This window comes from Ochotona curzoniae, unplaced genomic scaffold, assembly GCF_017591425.1.
Source record: "Ochotona curzoniae isolate NIBS_2020 unplaced genomic scaffold, NIBS_Ocur_1.0 contig_3432, whole genome shotgun sequence".
NCBI lineage: Eukaryota > Metazoa > Chordata > Mammalia > Lagomorpha > Ochotonidae > Ochotona > Ochotona curzoniae.
The window spans coordinates 19,634,268-19,646,034 of NW_024465859.1; the positions used below are offsets into that span (position 1 = coordinate 19,634,268).

The following is an 11,767-nucleotide window of genomic DNA, read 5'->3' on the forward strand; positions in this document are numbered from 1 at the left end:
CAGTGATAGATGATTTGGAATCTTCCACCTGAGGTTAGAAATGAGGCAAGAAGGGCCCAATGCAATGGTTTAATGGCAGCTCCCTACTTGTGGCCCGGGGAAGCAGTGAGGATGGCCCAAATCCTTGGGACCCTGCACCCACCTGGGCGACCGAGAAGAAGCGCCTGGCTTCTTGCTTTGGATCAGCTCTGCTCCCGCCATTGCAACCACTTAGGGAGTGAACCAGCAGATGGGAGATCTTTCTGTCTCTCCTTTTCTCCATAAATCTGATCTACCTTTCTAATAAAAAAGGAAAGAAGGAAGGAGGGAAAGAGGGAAGGAAGAAAGTAGTGAATGAGTCAAAAACATCTACTGTTATAATTGCTCTCTAGGATTATAACAAAGGTTCAAGGCCAGAATGATTAGAAAAGATACCTGGATTCGAAAGGAAGAAGTCAAACTATTTCTATTCACAGATGACATAATCATAAAGGCACAACAAGCATGATTAGTGCTAATAAGTATAGAAAATTTGCAAGTTCTAATCAAAGTCTGCAAAAAAAAAAAACTGGTTGTATTTCTACATAACTAATAATGGACAATTTCAAAAGAAAATTAAGGGAACAATTCAAAATATAGTTCAAAAGAATCAAATATTGGAGGGGCCCTTGCTCAGATAAAGCAGACACCTGTGATGCCAGCATTCCATACGGGTACTGATTTGAGTCTTGGCTGCTTCACTTAGAATCCAGCTCTGTGCTAGTGCACCTGGGAAGCAGCAAGTGGCCCCAATCGTTGGGCCCTTTCACGCAGGTGGAAGACCTGGATGAAGCTCCTGGCTTCTGGTTTTGGTCTGGCCCAGCACTAACCATTGGGGCCATTTGGTGCCTGAACCAGTGCATGGAAGGTCTCTCTGTCTCTCCTTTTCTCTCCCTCTGACACTGTGCCTTTTAAATAAATAAACAAATGAATATTTTAGAAGGGGAATAAAACACTCTAGGACAATATAACCAATGAGGTGTTAGACTCCTAAGCAGAAAACTTTGCTGAAAGAAATGGGATATCAAACTTTCTACCATTGCCTATATATGTACAATGCCATGATACACCTAAACAGCTCAGTGTTGGACTTGTGGGGAGTCAAGATGGCAGAATAGGATAAGGACAGGTTTAAACAGACAGAGAAACATTAGCCAGTGTGAAGCAGAAAGAGCACATTCCAGGAAATAGTAGAGGACAGAACAACAGCAGAGGGGTACCCGGAGACTGACAGACACAGGAAAGAGCAAAAACAACGGTATGGTGTTGCGGTGACTGATAAGCCAGCGATATTCAGTGAACAGCGATCTGAACTCCACCAGCAACAAGGTAGGAAGGGACATTACTTTGGAGCCCTGGAGTGAACACAGGCACAACTGCTTGCACGCTGGTCTGTGTTATTTGACCAGCAGCAGAGACAGAGTAGCAGGTCCCAGACAGGTGGTGGGGAAACACGGTGAATTTCACAGCCCAGTCTGCCTCCTGGAACCAAATTAGGCACCATTTTGTTTAAGGAGCCAAGGGCTATGGGGCAGGACTGCACATACACTGAACTGGGAGTAAACTCATTTCTGGCTCAGTGAACTGCAGCAATGTGGTATCCTATAGGTTCCACCCAAGACAGGTCTGGATAGCCCTCAGACATGATGGCCAGCAGATCAAGAACTCTAGTAGTGGCATGTCAGGTGCCATTTCTTACAGGGTGGCAAAGAATTTAAGACTGCAGGGGACAACAGTGAGCTGTGCATGCACTGAACTTGGTGAGAACTCACTGAGCTCAGTGCATTGCACTGGTCACACAGGAAAATAATACTGACTATGGCATTGTACAGGTCAAAATACATTCATGTGGCCCTCAGACGTAATGACCAACTGGTTCTGGCAAGATCAGCACCTCCAACAACTTAGCTCTGTAGAACACCTGCTGTCTCTCTAGTCCTGGGACCTATTCCAACTGGAAGTGGGAGAAAGGTTGAACAGACAACGGTGCAGCCTCAGCATGGTATCACAGGAGCTAGAGACTGGGGAGCCAGGAGCTGGGTCTATGGAGACCATGGTAGAAATCTAACAAAAGAACCCAGATCTGGAACTTGCTGGAGGGAGTGGCACAAGTGACTGCAAACAAACGGCCGTGTACCAACTATAATAAGTAAAATCAAACTGCAAACCTGTGGGTCACACAGCTTAGAAACCTGCCCCAAGGAGAAGAATCTGATAACCAGAAGAACAATGACCAAGAACAAATGAAGAGACAGAGGCACAATGAATATTACTGAAGACTCCCCTGCAAAGGAGTAAAATCCTTTGCTAATCTCAGAGTTAACTGAAGAAGACATCAAGAAAATGGGGGATACAGAATTCAAAACACTTGGTATAAAACTTCTTATCAACAGCGAGAAGCACATAAAGCAGGCATTCTAGGAATTTAAGGAATATATCATGCTGGAAATGAATCGAATGAAAGCTGATATATCAGAAATGAAGAATACAGTGGAGCAAATTGAAAGTACAGTGGAGAATCTCCAAAATAGAATGAAGGAGGCAGAAGAAAGAACCTCAAAATTAGAAGATATTTCCTGTCACCATGGGGAAACAAACAAAAAGCTGCAAGCAGAGCTGGATCAGGCCAAAAAAAGTATTCAGGAATTGAAAGACACAATTGCTACTGCCAGGTCAGTTCTGTTTCCAGCCCTGTCTTCCTCGTGAATCAACGGGTGTTGTAGTCCAGCTCAATCCTACCCATTTCATACTCGGTCCTCACGCAAACCAGAAGGAGCTGCAGCCTAGTTGGGGCGACTCCCCATAACCCCCACCAGGCCTGCCCACTACCCTGGTTCCCATGCCTGCCAGTATGTACCGCAGGCTTGTTCAGTCTGTCCCACATCCCATTTAACTCTTGTACTTGTCAATGGGCATTGAAGCCTAGTTCAACCCAACCAAGCTACTATCCAGCCCACACACATATTGGCAGGTGCCTTTCAGTCTAGTCACCCCTGCCCCTGTCCTGGTTTTCGTGCTGTCCAGTGCTGACCCAGCAATACCAACGACCAGCATGTGCATAAGCTGACTGGCGCAACGGATGGTGTTGGACTCTGTACTAGCAAACTCACACAAGGATCAGGTCCGAGATCATCTCAGATGAAGTTTCTTTCGAGATCCCTCCAACTGAACTGCTGATCTCAGAACCCCAACCATGAAGAGACTGTCAGCCAGTGGACTCTGAATAGGTTTCATTGTGACTGGAACTGTGAGATTGGCAGCAATCCAGAACTGTTGAACTATCAAAACTGTTTGAGCAGGACTCTCAGAGCATGCCTCACATTGGGGATCTGGGCTGAGTGGAGGGTTGGGTGAGGCTTTTCCCTTTGTTTCTCCCCTGACCCCAGATACAGGGGAAAAATAATAATATTAGTGTGGAAACAATGATATTACCCATTTTCACCCTGTAGCCCTTGACCTTTTGTACCCTAATCAACTGAGATTAAATAATTAAAAAAAAAAAAGAAAGACACTATTAAAAGGCCAAACATAAGAGTTACAGGAGTCCCAGAAGGTGCAGAAAGAGAAGCTGGGTTTTAAAATGTATTTTATGAAATAATAAGGGAAGATTTCCTTAATCAAGAGAAAGAATTGGGAAATAATATCCAGGAGGGGCACAGAACTCCCAACAGGATTGACCAAAAGCAATCTTCATCAAGACACATGATAATCAAGCTCTCTTCAATCGAACATAGGAAAAGATCCTTAAAGGTTCACATGAAGGGCCTGGCACTGTGGCCTAGAGGCTAAAGTCCTCGCCTTGAACATGCTGGGATTCCATATGGGTGCCGGTCCTAATCCTGGCAGCTCCACTTCCCATCCAGCTCCCTGCTTGTGGCCTGGGAAGGCAGTCGAGGATGGCCCAAAGCTTTGAGACCCTGCACCCGTGTGGGAGACTTGGAGGAGGTTCCTGGCTCCTGACTTTGGATCTGCACAGCACTGGCTGTCGCAGTCACTTGTGGAGTGAATCATCGGATGGAAAATCTTTCTCTCTGTCTTTCCTCCTCTCTGTATATCTGCCTTTCCAATAAAAATAAATCTTAAAAAATATATAGGTTCACATGAAAATAATCAACTAACCTATAGAGCAATGGCAATCCGATTCAAATCCAACCTCTCACAGAAAACTCTATAGGTCTGAAGAGAATGGACCGACATATTCCAGATTCTGAAGGAAAAAAATTGTTGGCCCAGGATAATGTACCCAGTAAAACTCCTTTGCCTTTGAAAACGAAATAAAATTCTTCCACAGTAAAGAAAAGTTAAAAGAATATGCCTCTTCCAAAGTTGCCCTACAAATGATATTTCAAGATGTTCTCTTGACAGAGAAAAGGAATAGCATCCACCAAAACCAAAGGCAAATGTGAAGAACACCCCAGTAAAATAACAACAGAAGACTAAATCAATGAACAACCCATTGCTAACATGACTGAACCAAATTGCCACCTATTTGTGTTAACCCTGAATGTAATTGGCTTAAACTCATCAATCAAACGTCATAGATTAGTAGACCATATTAAAAAACAAAATCCATGTATTTGTTGCCTACAGGAGACTCATTTCACCAACAAAGATCAGAGGAAACTGTATCTTACAGATTTTGATCTTTTTGTTGTTGTTGCATCTCTTTATATATATATATATATTTTAAGATTTATTTATTTATTACAAAGTCAGATATACAGAGAGGAGGAGAGATAGAGAGGAAGATCTTCCATCCAATGATTCACTCCCCAAGTGAGTGCAATGGCCGATGCTATGCTGATCTGAAGCCAGGAGCCAGGAACTTCTTCCGGGTATCCCACACAGGTGCAGAGTCCCAAGGCTTTGGGCCATCCTCGACTGCTTTCCCAGGCCACAAGCAGAGAGCTGGATGGGAAGTGGAGCTGCCGGGATTAGGACCGGCACCTATATGGGATCCTGGAGCTTTCAAGGCGGGGACTTTAGCCACTAGGCCACGCCGCCGGGTCTGTTGCATCTCTTCAAAACACTTTCTTCTGACTAAATTCTTCAGTGACTCATAGATCATATAGCAGCATCATTTTCTTCAAGAAGGTTCTGGATTTTCTTTTTCATTTTTTCAGTGACACATTAATCGTTCAGTAGCATGTTATTTAACTTCATGGTGTTTTTAATTTATTTCTTTCTTTCTTTTTTTTTTTTTGTTCCTGTTGCTGACTGTTTTGTGGCTTTTCTTTTTCTTTCTTTCTTTCTTCCTTCCTTCCTTCCTTCCTTCCTTCCTTCCTTTCTTTCTTTCTTTCTTTCTTTCTTTCTTTCTTTCTTTCTTTCTTTCTTTCTTTCTTTCTTTCTTTCTTTCTTTTGACAATCTACATAGTTATTTGGGGCACATAGGGTCAAGGGCTACAGGAAAGTAGGTAAGACTATTGTTTCCACATTATTGCTTTTTTTGTGTGTGTCTGAGGTAAAGGGGGAGATAGAGGCAGAAGCCCCACCCAGTCTCCCACCCATCCCAGGTCTCTGATGTGGGGCATGCTCCGAGGGTCCTGCTCAAGTGGTTTTGATAATTTAACAGTTATGAATTGCTGCCAATCTTGCCATTCCCAGCACGACGAGGTCGCTGCAGAATGCACTGATTGATGTAGTCCACCTTAGAGTGTTTCCCCAGATTTTCACTACCAACACATGCCTGGGGTAGTTGATTGATTTGTTCTGTCCTCCATCTTCTGTTGTGATGCCAGGTATTCTCTGCAGATCCTAATGGACTGCCATATCCTCCATGCACACCTGGATATGCTCTCCACTGCTCCGTCTGAGTCTGTGAGGAGGCTCGGCTCTGGCACTTGCACTCCATGGCAGACCATGGAACCTGCACTTCTTTTCATGGTTGGGGTTCTAAGTCCAGCAGTTCAATTGGGGAGATCCCCAAAGAAACTTTGTCTGAGGTGATCCCAGACCTGATTCTTGTGTGTGCTTGCCAGTACAGGACCGGGTACAGTTCATTGCCCCAATCACCTGGTGGTGGATTTGCAAAAAACTTTCTTCCTTTTATTTGACTTATTTATTTGCAAGGTGCAGTTGCAGAAAGGGCGAACTAGAGATAGAAAGATCTTCCATCAGCTGGTTTACTTCCCAAATGGCTGAGACAGCCAGATGTGGGCTCTGCCACAGCCAGGAACACCCATAGTGCCTCCACTGCTTACTCAGGCACATTAGCAGGGAGCTGGATATGAAGTGGAGCACTGGTATTTGGATGAGTAGAATGCTGGCACTGAAGATGCAAACCTAACCTACTGCACCACAACACTGGCCCTGATCTGTTGAGGCTTGGCAAGGGTGCCAAGACCTTTCTACAGGTAAAGAATAGGTTCTTCAACAAATGACACTGCAACAACTGGGTATCCACATTAAAGGACTGACCTTGTGGACACGATGTTGACAGGAGGTATTTTTGATTGTCACATTTTGTGACTGGCACCTGGTCTGTAGAACCCAGGGGTGGACATCCTGTGAGGCAAAGCACAGGCTCCAGAGCTAGAGTCATCTGACCCACAGGTTAGCAGCGCCACTGGTGACAAACTGCTCTAGAGTGAGGCCCAGCCACTGGGAAAGTCCCTGTGCATGAGTTCAATGAAATCAGCCACTTCTGCTACTCAGCCACCCCCTAGGCACCCTAAAGCAATTTTTGTACGCTTGACCTTCATAGCTTTTGCGTGAAATCCGCGCTTTTGCTGTTGTCGTTGGGCTGGGTAGTTGTCCAATCTGTTCTATTCTTCTTCCTCACAGTTCTGGTAACAAATAAGTCTTTAGAAGGCCCCAGTGGGCTGCTATATCCTCTTTGTGGATCTGGGCCAGCTATCCATTACTCCATCTTTCCACTAAGGAGGACCAGTTCTTGCAGCTGGGCCCAAGGGCCTGGGTCACCTGGCCTGGGCCCTGCCAGACTCCCCATCCCTGGGGCTCATGGACCTGGCATCCACCATTCAGGCAGGCCCAAGGGCCTGGGCCAGGTGACCTGTGTCCTGCCATACTGCCACTCCCAGGGCTCACGATCTCAACACCCACCACCCCCAGACTGACATGGCTCACCTCACCTCAGCATTGACCACCAGGTATTTCTACCTGACCCCAGTTCCAGCTCCTGTTGCTTGGTGCTGCAGCCTAACTCGGTCCAGCCCAGACTGCCTCGTCTTCTGGTCCCTGAACTGGTTGGTTGTGACCTGACCCGACCCCTCCTGTACCCCATCCTGGTCCTCATATCTGCCAGTGGATTTAAAAAAAATTTTAGACAGCATTAGTTTATTATAAAAGAGACACAGAAATTATTTACAAGATGAAAGATTTCAGAATGTCAGTGGAATGGGCAGCTTCGTGTAATGCCATTTCAATAGATTTCAATCTATGTATTTTCCAAGAATGTCACCGTCTCTAAATAGAAAATAATCCTTGTCATCTTGAACTACTTTGGTGCCTCCATATTCTGGGGAAAGAACTTTATTTGCAACTTTCATGCTAACTGGCTGAATCTCTCCACCCTTTCCTTTAGAGCCTGATCCCGCAGCCACTACTATTGCCTACAACACTTTTCCTTGAGACTTCTCTGGGAGCATAATGCTTCCTTTGGTGACGGTTTCTGTGGCACTCCTTTCCACTAAGACCCGATCAAAGAGAGGGAGAAACTTTCTTAGTGCTTGTCCTGCCATGGTCACAGCTCCCGCTCCATTTGCACGCTGCTGTGAGGAGAGATGCCCCACAGTCCAACCTCTGCCAGTGGATGTTATGAACTGGCCCTGGCCTGACTCGCATATGTGCTGGCAGGTACTGGAGCCTGGCATGATTTGGGCTGCAACCAGCCTTGGTTCTTGCATTTTCCTACAGGGACTGCATCCTGACAAAGGAGTTCCCCAAGCTCCTCTATCAGGTCACCTCCCTGTGGATGTCCTTGGCCCAAGTTGACTTTGTCCACCCCTGTTCTGGTGGGAACAGTGTCTATACCCAATTCGGTGCTTACTATTGGGTGTTGCAGTCTAGCCACACCTGGTCCATACCTAGAGACAGTCATCATGTGGTTCAGCAGGAGCTGAGACCTAGCCCAGCCCATTCTATACCCACCCCGGCCCTCATGAGTACCAGTGAGTGCTGGAGTCTAGCCCAGTCTGGTGCTCCCCAAACCCAGTTCCCACCCATGCAAGGGGAGTCTACAACCATGTCCAGACCAGCCTGCTACCCCCATTCTGGCTCACATGCTCACCAGTGGGAACCCCAACCCAGCTGTGGCATCCCCTTAGCTCCCCAACCAAGCTTGTTCACAGCCACAGATCTTGTGCATGCCAACGGAGATTGCTACTCCACAGGGATGAGTTCACACACTCCCCCACAGATTCTGGCCCTAGAGCTAATTCCCTCACATGCTTGTTCTGTGTCATGGACCAACCTCACATTACCCGTTCCCTGTTCCAGCTCTCTCACTGGAGGGTTCTGTGATCTAGCCTCACAAGTACAGTGACCTTGTCCATGGAAGACCCCTCAGAAGTCGTTCCTTACTTGGACATGAACCCTCAGGTCCCTGCTTGCCCTTATTTGTGCCATCCCCCCAGATCAAATGTCAGTCCACACCCCCAAGTCCTCACAGGGCACTGTTGGGCAGCCTGAGGGCTTCGCCCAGCGCCACTGGTGCCTGGACCAGCCAGGGCCTCCCCTCCCCTGGGGAATCATACTGCCTGCATATCTTTACCTGTGCTGGTCCAAAAAGCACCCAGGCCAGGACGGGGGACTCCCCTCCCCCAGCAAGTCATGCCACCTGGCTATCCATACTTGTGCCAGTCCAAAAAGCCTCTATATTCCATCTCTTGCCTCAGCCAGGCTGGATGAGTTCAGGCTCCACCACCCCTGCTAACTAATGTACTTGGGATTAGGAATTCTCAGAGACAAGGCGAGCCTCAATGCGATGTTGACTTTTTCATTTTTCTTCCAGGTTTCAGTGGGCATGGTGCAGGGTGAGTTTTACTCTTGTTTATCTCTGACCTGATGGTGGAGACCCCTGGAGATCCAGCTTTATCAAGAATGGGTGGGGGTCTGCTATTAGTCTCCCACCTCGGATGGCTGTGTTAGCCCAGGAGGAAAAGCTAAGCATCACATGAGTTGGCAGACATGGTCCAGACAAAGGACTGAGCCTGTCTCTCTAATCTCTTGTTTCCGTGGATGTTTTTGACTTCTGCGTGTTCCTGCCAGATCACTGATGATTTTGGTAACCAGCTTTTTACAGTGACTTTGAGCAGTGAGGTCAGTTAGTGTTAACTGAGGTGCTAGCTTCCACTCCGCTCTTCTCTCCACTCTCTTCTTCCCTCCTTCCTGGAGTCCGGGGGTCTCCTGGTCCCCCGTAGTCAGTGCTACAGACTCCCATGACCTACCAGAAACCCCTTCTTGTCCACCACCCAGGACCCTACCTCCTACCCACTGCCCAGCTTCCCTGCTCCTTGTCCTTGGGCTCAGGGGTGCTCACTACCCACCCCCTCCTTGTTTTTCCTTTATGGGAAAAGGGCCAGAAATGGCCTTTCTCATGCCTGCCACATGCCCCAGCTGGCTGGAAACAGCTCTTTGCAGAGAGGCATGGCTCTTGTGTGGGTTTGCCAATTCTCCATCAGATCTCCTTTCCTCCCTTCTCTCTCTCTCTCTCTCTTTCTCTCTCTCTCTCTCTCTCTCTCTCTCTCTCTCTCTCTCTCTCTCTCTCTCTCTCTCTCTCTCACACACACACACACACACATCCTATCTCTTCTCACACCAAACAGGCATGGGGAGGCAGCCTTGATTTTTTGGTCTTGATTTGGGGGGTAGAGATTTTCACTTTTTAAGAAAGATTTATTTATTTTCATTGGAAAGTCAGATATGCAGAGAGGAGGAGAGAAAGAAAGGAAGATCTTCCATCCACTGATCCACTCCTCATGAGGCTGCAATAGCCAGAACTGAGCCGATCTGAAGCCACAAGCCAGGAGTTTCTTCTGGGTCTCCCACCTGGGTGCAGGGTCCCAAGGCTTTGGGCTGTCCTTGACCACTCTCCCAGGCCACAAGTAGGGAGCTGGATGGGAAGCAGGGCCGCCAGGATTAGAACCAGCGCCCATATGGGATCCTGGCACATGCAAAGCGAGGACTTTAGCCAGTGGACTACTGCACTGGGCCCTAGATTTTTAAATAACTTCAGTTTCAAAAATTAAAGGCACAAAAATATGACAAAGAACTTCTGTTAACAATTTCCTGAATGTTCTCAAATGTTCACATTTTATCTTACCGATTTTTGCCAGTTTTATTTCTCAATCATTCATCCAGCAATCGTCTGCCTTTCATGTTTCTATGTAATCTGCCCACACACATTATCATGTTTCTCTTCTGAACCATTTGAGGGGTGGTTTGTGAATATGAAGCTCCTCGGCCCCTTAAAATCTCTTAGCGTATACTCCTGAAAGCATTCTCTAGCAAACCCGCAGTGCAATTGACAAACTCAGGAAATTCATGTGCGTGCAACACCCTGAGTTAGCTTACAGACACACAGAGCCCCCACCTAGCTCAATTGTGTTCGTTTTTATCAGCCCAGGGTCACATGATGCACTTAATTGTCAGATATCTGATCTAGAATATTCTCTTTGCCTGACCTTTTTCATAATCTTGGGAGTAAGAACCAGTTTTTGTGCAGAATGTCTTAAATTTGAGTTCATCTAAGTTTTTGGTAACAAAATTTTAAAGACTTATTTATTTTACTTGAAAATCAGAGAGAGAAAGAGAGAGAGAGAGAGAGAAATCTGTCCACTGGATCACTTCCTAAATGGTTGTCGATGGCCAGAGCTTGACCTGTCTGTAGGTGGGAGCCAGAAGTTTCTTCTAGATCTCCCACATGGGTACAAGGTCCCTAAGACTTGGGCCTTCATCCATTGCTTTCCCAGGAAATAAGTAGAGAGCTGGATTGGAAGTGGATCAGTCGGAACATGAACGAGCACCCGTATGAGATGTTGACACTGCAGCTGGAGGATTAGCATGATATGCCACTGTACTAGCTCCTAAAGATTTATTTTTTTAAAGATTTATTTATTTTTATTGGAAAGTCAGATCTACAGAGAAGGAGAGACAGAAAGATCCTCTGTCTGCTGGTTGACTCCCTAAGTGGCTACAACAGCTTGAGCTGAACCAATCTGAAGCCAGGAGTTTTTTCCAGGTCTTCTATGCTGGTGCAGGGCACCAAGGCTTTGGGCCGTCCTCTGCTGCTTTCCCAGGTCACTGGCAGGGAGCTGGAAGGGAAGTGGAGCATTCAGGACATGAACTGATTCTCATATGTGATCCCGGTGTGTTTAAGGCGAGGATTTTAGCTACTAGGCTCCTGTGCTGGACTCAAGATTTATTTTTATAAAATTTATTTGAAAGGCAGAGTGAAAGAGAAAGGAAAGACAGGAAGAGAGATCTTCCATCCATCGATGCACTCCCCAAAATGGCCTCAACAGCCAGAGCTGAGCTGAGCTGGTCTGAAGCCAGGAGCCTAGCTCTCCATCCGGCTCTCCCATGTGGGTGGCAGGGGCCCAGGTGATCAGGTCCCTCTACTGCCTTCCCAGTTGCATTAGCAGGAAGCTGGATGTTAAGCAGTGTACCTGGACTCGAACCTGTGTTCCAGTATGGAAAGCCAGTGACACAGATGGTGGCTTCACTTGTGCGCTGTGATGCCAGCCCTTGTCTGATGTGTCTTCCTGACTAGGCTTTACCTTTTGGTGAG

General features: G+C 46.8%; 1 pseudogene; it reads right to left on the reverse strand.

Moving 5' to 3' along the window:
- Positions 1-7,305: 7,305 nt before the first annotated feature.
- On the reverse strand, positions 7,306-7,718 carry LOC121156546 (annotated as a pseudogene).
- Positions 7,719-11,767: the final 4,049 nt, after the last annotated feature.